The sequence below is a fragment of the Mobula hypostoma genome, chromosome 3 (assembly GCF_963921235.1).
Source record: "Mobula hypostoma chromosome 3, sMobHyp1.1, whole genome shotgun sequence".
Taxonomy (NCBI): Eukaryota; Metazoa; Chordata; class Chondrichthyes; order Myliobatiformes; family Myliobatidae; genus Mobula; species Mobula hypostoma.
The window spans coordinates 11,207,753-11,220,793 of NC_086099.1; the positions used below are offsets into that span (position 1 = coordinate 11,207,753).

Below are 13,041 nucleotides of genomic sequence, written 5' to 3' on the forward strand. Positions count from 1 at the left end.
AAGAAAACATAGGACAAACCAAGACTAAAACTGATAAAACCACATAATTATAACATATAGTTACCATAGTGCAAAGCAATACCATAATTTGATAAAGAGCAGACCATGGGCACGGTAAAAAAAAGTCTCAAAGTCCCGATAGAATCATCTCACACAGGCGGTAGAAGGGAAGAACTCCCCCCTGCCATGAACCACCAAGCGCTGCCAACTTGCCGATGCAGCACCATTGGAAGCACCTGACCGCAGCGGACTCTGAGTCCGTCCGAAAACTTTGAGCCTCTGACCAGCCCTTCCGAGCACCATCCTCTGCCGAGCGCCTTCGACCTCTCCCCGGCTGCCGAGCAACAAGCAAAGCCGAGGACTCGGGGCCTTCTCCTCTGGAGATTCTGGATCACACAGTAGCAGCAGCAGCAAAGTAAGCATTTCAGAAGTTTCTCCAGATGTTCCTCTGCGCTCTCACGTCCGCCTCCATCAAGACGGATGGAGACCCCACTTAACAAATAACAGACATCACCACCAGAGTGGCCACTGCGAGCGGTGTCGTGCCGCCATCTTCCCTTCCCATAGTCATCATATACAACCCTGAGATTCATTTTCTTGTGGGCACAATGAATAAATCCACAACAGACTAATAACCATAATAGAATTGATGAAAGATCGCACCAACTGTGCGAACAACCAGTGTGCAAAAGACAACTGCGTGAATACAAAATGAAAGAAAAAAAAGAAATAATAATACGTTTGTAAGAAAGCATGGAAAAGATCAGAAGGAAAGGAGATCAGCTCAGAAATACATGTGACATCAGCTGGTTCATGAGAGTGATCCTAGAAATGAAAAGTTTAACGTCTGAGGAGCATTTGAAAGCCCTGGGCCTGTGCTTGCTGGAGTTTAGAAGAATGAGAAGGGATCTCGCTGAAAGCTATCAAGTACTGAAAGTCCTAGACAGAGTGGATGTGGAGAGGATGTTTCTTATAGTCTAGGACCAGAGCGCACAGTCTCAGAACAGAAGGATGCTCCACAAGAACAGAGATGATGTGGAATTTCTTTAGCCAGAGGGTGGTGAACCTGTAGGCTTCATTGCCACAGATGGCTGTGGGTATATGTCATTAGATATATTTAAATTGGAGCTTGATAGGTTCTTGATTAGTAAGAGTGTCAAAGGCATGAGAATGGGGTTAAGAGGGATAATAAATCAGCTATGAGTAAGATACAAGCTGAAATAGGTAAAGAACAATGTGGTTTTGTGAAAGACAAAGGTACAAGAAACGCAATATTGATGTTATATGATACTATCAGAACGAGCTATTCAAGATTTGTTAGTTTTATCGACTACACAAAAGCATTTGATAAAGTGAAGCACAGTAAGTTAATGGAAATATTACAGAAAACTCTAGATCTAGATTCGAAAGACCTCCGCCTAATGTAAGAATAGATGGAGAAGTGAGTCAGTTTACGAAAATCAAGAGAGGCGTTAGACAAGGGTGTGTTTTCTCCCCGATTTATTTAATGTGTACAGTCAAACAATATTACAAAAAATATGAGACTTCTTGGGAATCAAAACTGGCGGTGAAAACATCAATAATTTCAGATATGCAGATGACACTGTGTTAAAATTGCAAGTACGGAGGAAGAACTACAAAACTTAATTGATATAATTGTTGAAGAAAGTGCAAAAATGGGTCATCTATTAATTGCAAAAAGACAGAATGTATGGTGATATCCAAAAAGAAGGAGAATTCTTTCTGCAGGCTGAGAATAAACGGGGAAGACATAAAACAAGTACAGAACTTTTGCTACTTAGGAAGCTGGGTGACATCAGATGGCAGGTGCGACATGGACATCAAAAGAAGAATAGGGATGGCAAAAGACACCTTTACGAGAATGAAGAGTATACTGACCAACACTAAACTAGGCACGACAACCCGCCTCAGAGTACTGAAATGTTACATTTATCCAGTTATGTTATATGGCTCAGAGTGTTGGACACTATCTAGTAGCATGAGGAAACGAATTGTCACAGCAGAGATGTGTTTTTGAGGAGGATGCAAAGAATATCATGGACAAAACGAATATATAACAAGGATGTCATGAACAGAACAAACACAAAAAGAGAAATAATGTATGAGATCATGAAAAGGCAACATAACTTCATTGGACATGTGATTAGGAAAGAGCAGTTAGAATGCACGGTAATTGAAGGGAAGAAAGCAAGAGGAAGACAAAGACAAATGATGATGGAGACAGCAGCCAGAGAACTGGAAATGAATACCAATGAACTGATCCACTTGACCCGAAACAGGAGTGTGTGGGCCATGGCAGTCAAAGCTCAAACTGGGCATGGCACCTGACTTGAAGAGGAGGAACAGCCTAATTCTGCTCCTACATCTTATATGAGAGAGAGAGAGAGAGAAGCGAGAGCGAGAGAGAGAGAAAGCAAGAGACATGGAGAGAGAGAGGGGGGGGAGAGAGAGAGAGAGAGAGAGAGGGGGGGAGAGAGAGAGAGAGAGAGAGAGAGAGAGAGAGAGAGAGAGTGAGAGTGTGTGTGTGTGTGTGTGTGTGCCCTTAACTCCTGGTGGAGTCGTCAGGGCGCCGTCATGACAAGCTTTTGATATGCTCATCGTACAGCGTGTCTTGGGCATCTGAAACCTGGCGGAGCCCATCCCTCTCCAGGTTTTTTTTTACGAGGTTGAATTGTTAGCTCAACACTCAACCCAGGCACGGATGGAGAGTGTGCAAGGGAGCCGGCCGGATTTGAACTCGGGACCCGAAGTCCAGCGCTGATGCCACTACGCCACCAGCTGGCATGTCTTCTCAGTAAAAGTGAAAAATGAAGGTTACAACAAATGGGAAACTTGTGAGGGAAGTTTTCAAAAGAGAAACTTGAAACTCGAGGTATATTTTACTAATGAAATGGTTGCTGTGTCAGACAGTGCTTCCTAGCTAAACAGCATGCACTCAGCATCATGAGCACTGAAATGAGAAGCTACACCATAGGAGCGCCTGATAACTTTTGACAACTTGCATCTGACTTTTCCCAATGAATAATGGGACATACTGTTAAACCTGCCAAAAGCGACCACCCGCGGCTCCCACGGAAAGTGGTCCTTATCCACAGGTGGGCTGTCAATGAAAATCACATCTGAACACACTCAAACCCTGATACCATCACTTTTTATGCTGCCGTTACAATTTTAAGCGATCTCAGAGAGCAGGTTCATTACAACAGTAAATCACAGATGGAACTTCAAGCACAGTTCGCAGCTGGCCCCTCCCCACAGGCCACGCTGCAGCACATGACGATACCAACATCACTGGTTGTTATCAGTTGATAATCTTTTGCATGTGGTACTGCCGATGAGGCTTTACTATGTTACACACAGATAAAGCTTCAATCAATCAATTCCATAACAGACAAAGCCCTCCCCCACCACTGAGCACATCTACAGGGAGCACTGTCATAAGAAAGCAGCATTCGTTATCAAGACTCCCACCATCCAGGCCACGCTCTCCTCATTGTTGCCAGGAGCCTTGGGTCCCACACCAACTATCAGGCTCTTGAAACAGTGTGGATAACTTCACTTACCTCGACTCCGGACAAATTCCACAACCTATAGACTCATTTTCAAGGACTCTAGAACTCATGTTGTCAGTATTTTATTTTTATTTGCACAGATTGTTTTCTTTTGCTTATTGATTGTTTGTCAGTCTTTGAGTGCAGTTTTTCATAACTTCTATTGTATTTTTCTGTTCTACTGTGAATGCCCTGCAACAAAATGAACCTCAGGATCGTATGTAGTGACAGATATGTTCTTTGAGGAAAAATTCACTTTGAACTTTTATAGATGCAACACCACCATTTCCTTTTTTAACCTTTCCTACTGAATTGCACAGAGAAAGGATAGGGAATACATTCAGAAATCAGAAATACACAGGGACTTGAGATGCCTAGTGCAGAATTCCCTAAAGATTAACTTGTAGGTTCAATCAGTAGTAAGGAAGACAAACACAATGTTTACATTTATTTTGAGAGGACTAGAATATAAGAAGTAAGGACATAATGCTAAGGTTTTTTAAGTTGTTGGTCAGACTGCACTTGGAGTATTCTGAGCAGCTGTGGGTCCCGTGTCTAGGAAAGAATGTGATGGCGTTGGAGAGGGTTCAGAGGAGATTCAAGAGAATGATCCTGGGAACGAAAGGGTTAATGAATGAGGAGGGTTTGATGACTCTGGGCCCATACTCACTAGAATTTATAAATAATGGGGGTGGGGGGGGGGAATCTCACTGAAACCTACCGAATGCGAAAGACCTAAAGTAGATGTGCAGAAGATGTTTCCAAAAGTCGGGGCGGGGGGGCAATCTAGGATAGAGGACACCGCCTCAGAATAAAAAGCCATTGGTTTAGAACAGAGATCGGGAGGAATCTCTTTAGCCAGAGAGTGGTGAATCTGTGGAATCCATTGCCACAGATGGCTGTGGAGCTCAAGTTATCGGGTATGTTTAAAGTGCAGGTTGACAGGTTCTTGAATAGTCAAAGCGTCAAAGGTTAAGGGGAGAAGGCAGAAGATTGAGATTGAGAGGGATAATAAATAAGCTATGATGGAATAGCAGAGGTGGCTTAATGGAACAAATGCCCTAATTCTGCTCCTATGTTATGGTATTATGGTCTGACAGTTTAATGGCTCTCAATATAAGTTTCAATTTGATCACATTGACTTAGCACATAGATCACCAATTCATTTGGACGGCTTGCGTGCTTCAATGACCCGGAGATCTATGTTGGCTGGAGTCGGGGCTTTATGCTTTGATTCTTGGTGGGGTCACCCATCCAAACAGGTCAAAGGGTAGAGGCCAGACTGAGAGTGGTCCACCGGTCCTCTAGGTTCAGGGCTTCAGCTCAGGGCTAACAACCCTGACTGGTCAAACAAAACTGTTACAGAAGCAGCAATGAAGAATTCTTCTACATTTGAGTGCAACTGTATTCTTGAGTCTCCACCTGGCACTTGCATGACTGACAGTGATGAAAACCAAAAGGAAGCTACTGACATGATGAAGGAAGCCCTGAACACTGCCAGAGATGGAAGACCTTCATTGCTGCCCTAAACGCCAGTGGCATAACGGGCAGTAAGTATGTAATTTCCTGTTAAAGTACTGCTGATAAATGCTTAGTTACCAGTGTTATAAATTCTTAGGTCATATGTACACATTCAGATTTATCAATGTGCCATTTTCTAAGTACGTTCCTACAGAGAATAAGGATATGCTGACTACTGACAACACGCTGGAGGAACACAGCAGGTCAGGCAGCATCCATGGAAGAGATCAGTCGACGTTTCAGCCCGGAACCCTTCCTCCAGCCCGTAAGGCTACTGAACTCCCTGTCACCACCCGTGTCTCATCACGTATGAAGAACCAGCAGTGTTATACTGTTCACTTTTTACCTTGTGTCAAAAAGTTGTTCACTCATTTGTGGTGACATCATTTAAAGTGGTATGTGTGTGATTTATTGTACAGTGTTGTGCACCTTGGTCTGGAGGAACATTGTTTCATTTGGTGTTATACATGTGTACAGAGGATTGATGATAAACATGAAGTTAAATGGTTTAACTATTAGTTTATTACCTGTGTCCTCAGAAAATATTGAATGAGATTATTCAGCAAACTGGTTTTATTCTTCCACATGCCTTGCACATTTTACTTTACTGAGGACTACATCCTTCCCAAATAAGCTCTTTGGGGAAAATTAAAAATAGTTCAGTTTCCCCCAAGGGGATCAACATAGGACAATTCTGCAGACTCAGGACGGTGCTATTTGTAAGTTATGACATTGTCATTGCCTTCAAAAGAGGAAACATAGAGTCAAAGAGTACGACAGCAAAGGAACAGGCCTTTTGGCTCATCCATTCCCATAAGATTACAAGATAAAGACACATTTGACCCACTGAGTCTGCTCCATCATTTCATCATGGCTGATCCTTTTCCATCTCAGACTCGACCTCCTGCCTCCTCCCCATATCATTTCATGCCCTGGCTAATCAAGAATCTATAAACCTCTGCCTTCAATACACCCAATGACTTGGCCTCCACAGCTGCCTGTTACAACAAATTCCACAGATTCACTACTCTCTGGCTACAGTATTCCAACTGAATTAATATTCTACCTAGTCCCCTTGACCTGAACCTATTTCTGACAACCTCCTATACTTTCTTCCAATCACCTTAAAAGTATGCCCCATCATTATGCCTTTTCCTCCTTGGGAAGATTCTCTGGCTGTCCACTCTATGTATACCCTGCTCCTCACCTGCCTATCCCCTCCCCTTGGTGCCCCACCCACTTCCCTATCTCCCATGGTCAACTCCCTTTTCCTAACAGATTCCTTCTTCTTTTCCACCAATCACCTCCCAACTTCTTACTTCATCCCCCTGCCCAACTCACCTGGCTTCACCTGTCACCTTCCAGTTTCTTCTCTGTCACCTCCCCCTACCTACCTTCTTATACTGTAATCTTCCCAGTCCTGGTGAAGGGTCTTGGCCTAAAATGTTGACTGTTTATTCCTCTCCATAGCCGCTGCCTGACCTGCTGAGCATTTTGGGCGTGTTGCTGTGGATTTCTAGCGTCTGCAGAATCTCTTGTGTTAATTCCCCAAAACTGACCAGTTTGTGCTTGTGGAGCCTGCCAAGTAAGTCATACAACACTACAGCACAGAAACAAGTCCTTTGGCCCATCTAGTCCATGCCAAATCATTAATCTGCCTAGTCCCACTGACCTGCACCCAGATCACAGACCTCCATATCCCTCACATCTATGTGCCTATCCAAATTTCTCTCAAATGTTGAAATCACAGGGATGCTTTTAACTCTTTTGTTGCTATCGACAGCTGCCATACGTTTAAGTCAAATCATCAGCAATCAAACTGCAATGATAGCTTTCTGATCCTCAGTTTGCTGATGATAGAAAGATTGGAGGTGTAGTAGACAGTGAGGAAGGTTTTCAGAGCCTGCAGAGGGACTTGGACCAGCTGGAAAAATGGGCTAAAAAATGGCAGATGGAGTTTAATACTGACAAGTGTGAGGTATTGCACGTTGGAAGGACAAACCAACGTAGAATATACAGGGTTAATGGTAAGGCACTGAGGAGTGCAGTGGAACAGAGGGATCTAGGAATACAGATACAAAATTCCCTAAAAGTGACATCACAGGTAGATAGGGTCGTAAAGAGAGCTTTTGGTACATTGGCCTTTATTAATCAAAGTATTGAGTATAAGAGCTGGAATGTTATGATGAGGTTGTATAAGGCATTGGTGAGGCCGAATCTGGAGTATTGTGTTCAGTTTTGGTCACCAAATTACAGGAAGGATATAAATAAGGTTGAAAGAGTGCAGAGAAGGTTTACAAGGATGTTGCCGGGACTTGAGAAACTCAGTTACAGAGAAAGGTTGAATAGGTTAGGACTTTATTCCCTGGAGCGTAGAAGAATGAGGGGAGATTTGATAGAGGTATATAAAATTATGATGGGTATAGATAGAGTGAATGCAAGCAGGCTTTTTTCACTGAGGTAAGGGGAGAAAAAAACCAGAGGACATGGGTTAAGGGTGAGGGGGGGGAAAAGTTTAAAGGGAACATTAGGGGGGGCTTCTTCACACAGAGAGTGGTGGGAATATGGAATGAGCTGCCAGACGAGGTGGTAAATGCGGGTTCTTTTTTAACATTTAAGAATAAATTGGACAGATAGATGGATGGGAGGTGTATGGAGGGATATGGTCCGTGTGCAGGTCAGTGGGACTAGGCAGAAAATGGTTCGGCACAGCCAAGAAGGGCCAAAAGGCCTGTTTCTGTGCTGTAGTTTCTATGGTTCTATGGTATAGGAAATTGATTTACCACCATCTATTTCACAGGCAAAAATAAACTTTTAGTTTTAAATTAATCTTTTTATTTTTCTCTGGCAGGGTGACGCCATGAAGTTAAGAGTGACTCTTAATCTATTTCATACAGTATTATAAATGTAATTATCACTCTAAATTCAGCCCTTCGAGATATAATGCAGTTTGTAATAGCTTGAGATTCTCTCTTACCTTCAAGGCATCAACCCCAAATCACCATAAGGTTTGCTGCCAGCTATCTATTAACCTGCATTAATTTCACTGCCATCACTTTAGGTGCCAAATATACTGACTGTACAAAGCAATTTAACAAAGTGGATATTGCCAAGCTTCCCAAAGGATGAATACATCGGATTTGAAGCCAGATGCAAATAAGAAGAGATTTGGATCAGAAAGCTTGATGAAATTATGGCATATCACATATGAAGTTTTCAATATGATTTAACTCGTTTCCTCATTATATCGGTTCCAATATTTTGAAGCAGGCAGTGAAACGGTATTACAGCTTGGGGCAGCGGAGTTCAATTCCAGCATCCTCTGTGAGAAAGTTTGAGTGAGCATGGATTTCCTCCAGGTGCTCTGGTTTCCTCCCACTGTCCAAAGACGCAATGGTTAGTAGGTTAATTGGTCATTGTAAAACTGTCCTGTTACACCAGTGGGTTGCTGGGTAGTGCAACTCGAAGGGATGGAAGGGTCTGTTCAGTGCTGGATTTCTTAGCAAATAAATATCCTGCCACTTCCAAGACATACACAGTCCTGTGCAAAAGTCTTAGGCGCGCGCGCACACACACACACACACACACACACACACACACACACACACACACATATACACACACGTAGCGGGAAGCAACAGAGATAATTCTGTAATGATCAGTTGTTTGGATTCAAGTGATCTTGCCTGGTGTCTCAGGGCTGGACCTGCACCTGCGTCATCCCCTGCTCCTGCATATCAGGAGAAATGTATTTGCGGGGGTGGGGGGGGGTGCTTTCAGAGTAGCAAATTCACTTCCTACCAGACAATTAAAATACATGCTTCATAACAACTATAGCCCATCTGGTATGAGAATTACAAGGCACCTAACTGCAAAACTCTTCAAAGGATTGTGAGGACTGCTGAGAGGATCATCAGGATCTCTCTTCCAACCATCACAGATATTTACACAGGACCCTTTGCATTTTTAAGGACCCCTCCCGTCCGTCGAACTCTCTCTTTGACCCCCCCCTACCATCAGGCAGAGGTGCAGTAGCGTTAGGACAAGGACCATTAGGTCACGAAACAACCTTTTCTCCCAGGTCATGAGACTACTAAACTCTTTGCCACCACTAGGGCTCACCGTGTATGAAACACCAGTAGCATTATACTGTTTATTCTTTAAATTGTGTCATAAATTGAGGGGAGGAGAAGATGGCAGTGCGCGCGGCCGCTCTGAAATGATATCGGTATTTGTTAAGTAGGTACCATGCACAATTCTGATTTGATGGAGACAGACGTGAGAAGCACGGTGGAACATCTGGAGAAACTTCTGAAATGCCCGCTTCGCTGCCGCTGCTACTGTGCGATCGAGAATCTCCGGAGGGGAAGGCCCCAAATCCTCGGCTTTGCCTATTGTGGGAGCCAGGGTTGAAGCGCTCGGCAGAGATGGTGCTCGGTGCTCGGTGTCGGAGGGCTGGCCGGAGGCTCGAAGTTTTCGGACGGACTCAGAGTCGGCTGTGGTCGGGTGCTTCCAGGGTGCTGCATCGGCAAGTTTGCGGCGCTGGAGGTTCATGGCAGGGAGAGTTTTTCTTCCTTCTACCGTCTGCGTGAGAGGATGGGACTTTCGAGAGACTTTGTGACTTTTTTTTACCGTGCCCATGGTCTGTTCTTTATCAAATTACGGTATTGCTTTGTACTGTTGTAACTATATGTCATAATTATGTGGTTTTTGTCAGTTTTTTTAGTCTTGGTCTGTCTTGTGTTTCTGTGATATCATACTGGAGGAACATTGTATCATTTCTTAATGCATGCATTACTAAATGACAATAAATAGGACTGTGTGTCCTCATAATCTAATCTAATCTAAATGCACCTTGTGCTAAATGTCAATCTTCTGGAATATACTTTATTATTTTATTATTTGCTAATTTATCTAACAGTTTGCTCATGGTAGTATACTTTATGTGCTGTGTATGAGATATACATACTGTGGTGTGTACCTTGGTCTGAGGGAACATTGTTTCGTTTGGTGGTATACACGTGCATGGTTGAACGACATGAGGTTTCGTCCAAGCTGGGAGAAAAAGACAGTTCATTGAAGATATATCAGTGTATCAGTGAGGGTAAGCTAGAAGTGCCTTTTCACTCACCAAGACTCCAAACAACACAAGCAACACACAAAATGCTGGAAGAACTCAGCAGATCAGGCAGCATCTCTGGAGGAGATTAAATAGTCGACGTTTTGGACGAAAATACCTTATTAGTACTGGAAAAGAATGGGGCTAGAAGCCAGAAGAAGGTGTTGGGGGAAAGGGAAGGAGTACAAGCTGGCAGGTGATAGGTGAGACCAGGTTTATAGTTCAAACTTGAAAGTGAATTTTATTATCGAAGTACATATATGTCACCATATACAGCTCTGAGATTTATTTTTTCCGCAGGCATACTCAACAACTCTATAGAATAGTAACTATAACAGGATCAATGAAAGAGTGTAACCAGAGTGTAGAAGGTGACAAACTGTGCAAATGCAAGTAAAAATAAATTGCATAAACAAGGAGAGCTTGAGATACTGCAACGTGCACTGAAAGTAATTCCAGAAGAGTACATTTAGGAGAAATTTTGGAGCAGTTTTCTGCAGCTCACAGAATGTCGCAGATGACCGCTAGCATCATCTTGTCAAGGGGGTAGGTGGGTGGGAGGGGAGCAGGGCATGAAATGAGAATCTGTAAGCAGATAGTTGGAAAAGGTAAAAGGCTGAAGAAGAAGAAATATAATAGGAGGAGAGATTGGACGATGGGAGAAAGGGAAGAAGGAGGTGCACCAGGGGGAGCTGAGAAGAGGTAAGAGGGTAACCAACACAAGCAATTTATACTCCATGTCTCCTGCCTTTCTGCTGGTCTCTAACCAAACAATCACTTATTATATTTGGAGTAGCACAGTAGCGCAGTGGTTATCACAACACTTTGAGTACAGGTGACCCAGTTCAATTCCCACCGCTGCCCCTCTCTAGGTTCCTCTGACAGTCCAAAGGTGCACCGGTTAGTAGGTTAATCAGTCATTGAAAATTGTCCCATAGTTAGATTAGATTTAAATCAGGGGATTGCTGCAGTGCACGGTTTGAATGGCCAGAAGGGCATCTTCCACGCTGTATCCCAATAAATAAATAAATATTTCACATCAGAATTAACTGTGCTCTCGTAAATACTTGTACCCAATTAAGTGAATGAATTCAAACAACACGCGTTGACAGAATAACCTCGCATGTTCTGTTAGAGGAATACCGAATAGAAGGATTGTCGAAATATTCAGCTTTGCTTTTCAGTGGGTGGGCTGAGGGGGGTTGTGAAAAGTGTTGGGGGGGGGTGCGCGGGGAAACAGATTCAAGACTCAAGACTGCTTGTTGTTATTCTTCACTGCATAAGTGTAAATGAGAGTGAAATGAATTCTACTCCGGATCTGATGCAGCATAAAAAAAATCACAATAAGCATAAAGAACACAATAAAAAATAAAAAAACACAATAACTATAAATATAAAAGCAATCCTATAAAACACAATGTACAAGTAACTGTTTGAGTGTGGCTACATATACATAGATTAGTTTATATAATCAGAATCAGATTTAATATCACCAGCATATGTCGTGAAATTTGTTAACTTCGCAGTAGCAATATATTGAAATTTATGGTAAGATAGAAAAAGAACTGTGAATTACTATACACTGTAATTCGCAGTTTTATATATATATATATATATATATACACACACACACATACATATATAATTACTATAATTCAGTTTTTTCATATATATACAAACGTAGTTAAATTAAATAAGTAGTACAAAAATAAACATAATACATTCTGCAGATGTTGGAAATCCAGAGTAACACACACAAAATGCTGGAGGAACTCAGCAGGGTTAGGCATCTCTGTACCTAACCACTGATGCTGCCTTACCTGCTGAGCTCCTCCAGCATTTTGTGTGCATTACTCTAGCTTATATACTGTACATAGACTGATTGCACGTACATAAAGTGACTTTAAGATTCAGGAGTATCTGTACATAAGGTGACTCTGACAGGAAATGATGAAGTGACAGTGATTTGAGTCTTGGCGAGTGAAGAGGCACTTGCAGCTTACCCCAGCAGGGCCGACCTTTGGAATTTAAAGCTTCAAAGATCCTATTAAGGAGTTAATTTTAAAATCCCAGCTTCTTAAGCAAACTGGCAACCTGCTCCATTTGCCTGGAAGCAGTCAGCTTTTAGTTTAAGCCTTGTAGGAAGCCCCCGATGAGCTTGAGTAGTCATTCGATAAAGTACATTTTTACCCTCTTACTCTATAGTACACTAACAAGACATTGCATTTGCTCCTCAGGCCGAACTGTGAAAGCTCTCTCCATTTCACAAGTGGGTAACTCCTCAACCTATGGACTCACATTCAAGGACACTGCAACACAATATTATTTATTTTGCACGTTGTTTGCTTGTCAGCCTTTGTTATGTATAGTTTTTCATAAATTCTGTTGTATTTCTTTATTTTACTGTAAATGCCTGTACAAAGGTAGGTTAATTGGTCAGTGCAAATTGTCTTGGCTGACACAGCTCAAAGGGGTGGAAGGGCCCAGACTGTGCTGTATCTCAATATACAAATAAATCATAAAATGACACTATATCTTATGGTCTTACGTCCTTTGATAATGAATTTACTTTGAACTTTGAATTTACAGATATCACAATTGTAAATACTGAAAATAAAAACAATTAGAGCCATAGAAGTCATAGAACACTTCCCTTTCAGCCCACCTACTGAAGAGCAAAACTGAATACATCGGGAATCCTTCTATTCAGCATTCCTCGAACAGAAAACACGAGGTCGTTCAGTGCAAGAGGGGGAGAGTGCACAAAAACAGGCACTTCACATAGTCCATGCTGAACTATTAATCCGCCTAGTCCCACTGTCCTGTCTC

The 13,041-nt window shown here is 42.5% G+C and overlaps 1 protein-coding gene across 13 annotated transcripts in view; it reads right to left on the reverse strand.

Moving 5' to 3' along the window:
- LOC134343853 (transcription factor 4-like) overlaps positions 1 to 13,041 on the reverse strand; it is a 685,533-nt gene that overhangs the window by 284,232 nt on the left and 388,260 nt on the right. The gene's annotated exons all lie outside the window — the stretch shown is intronic.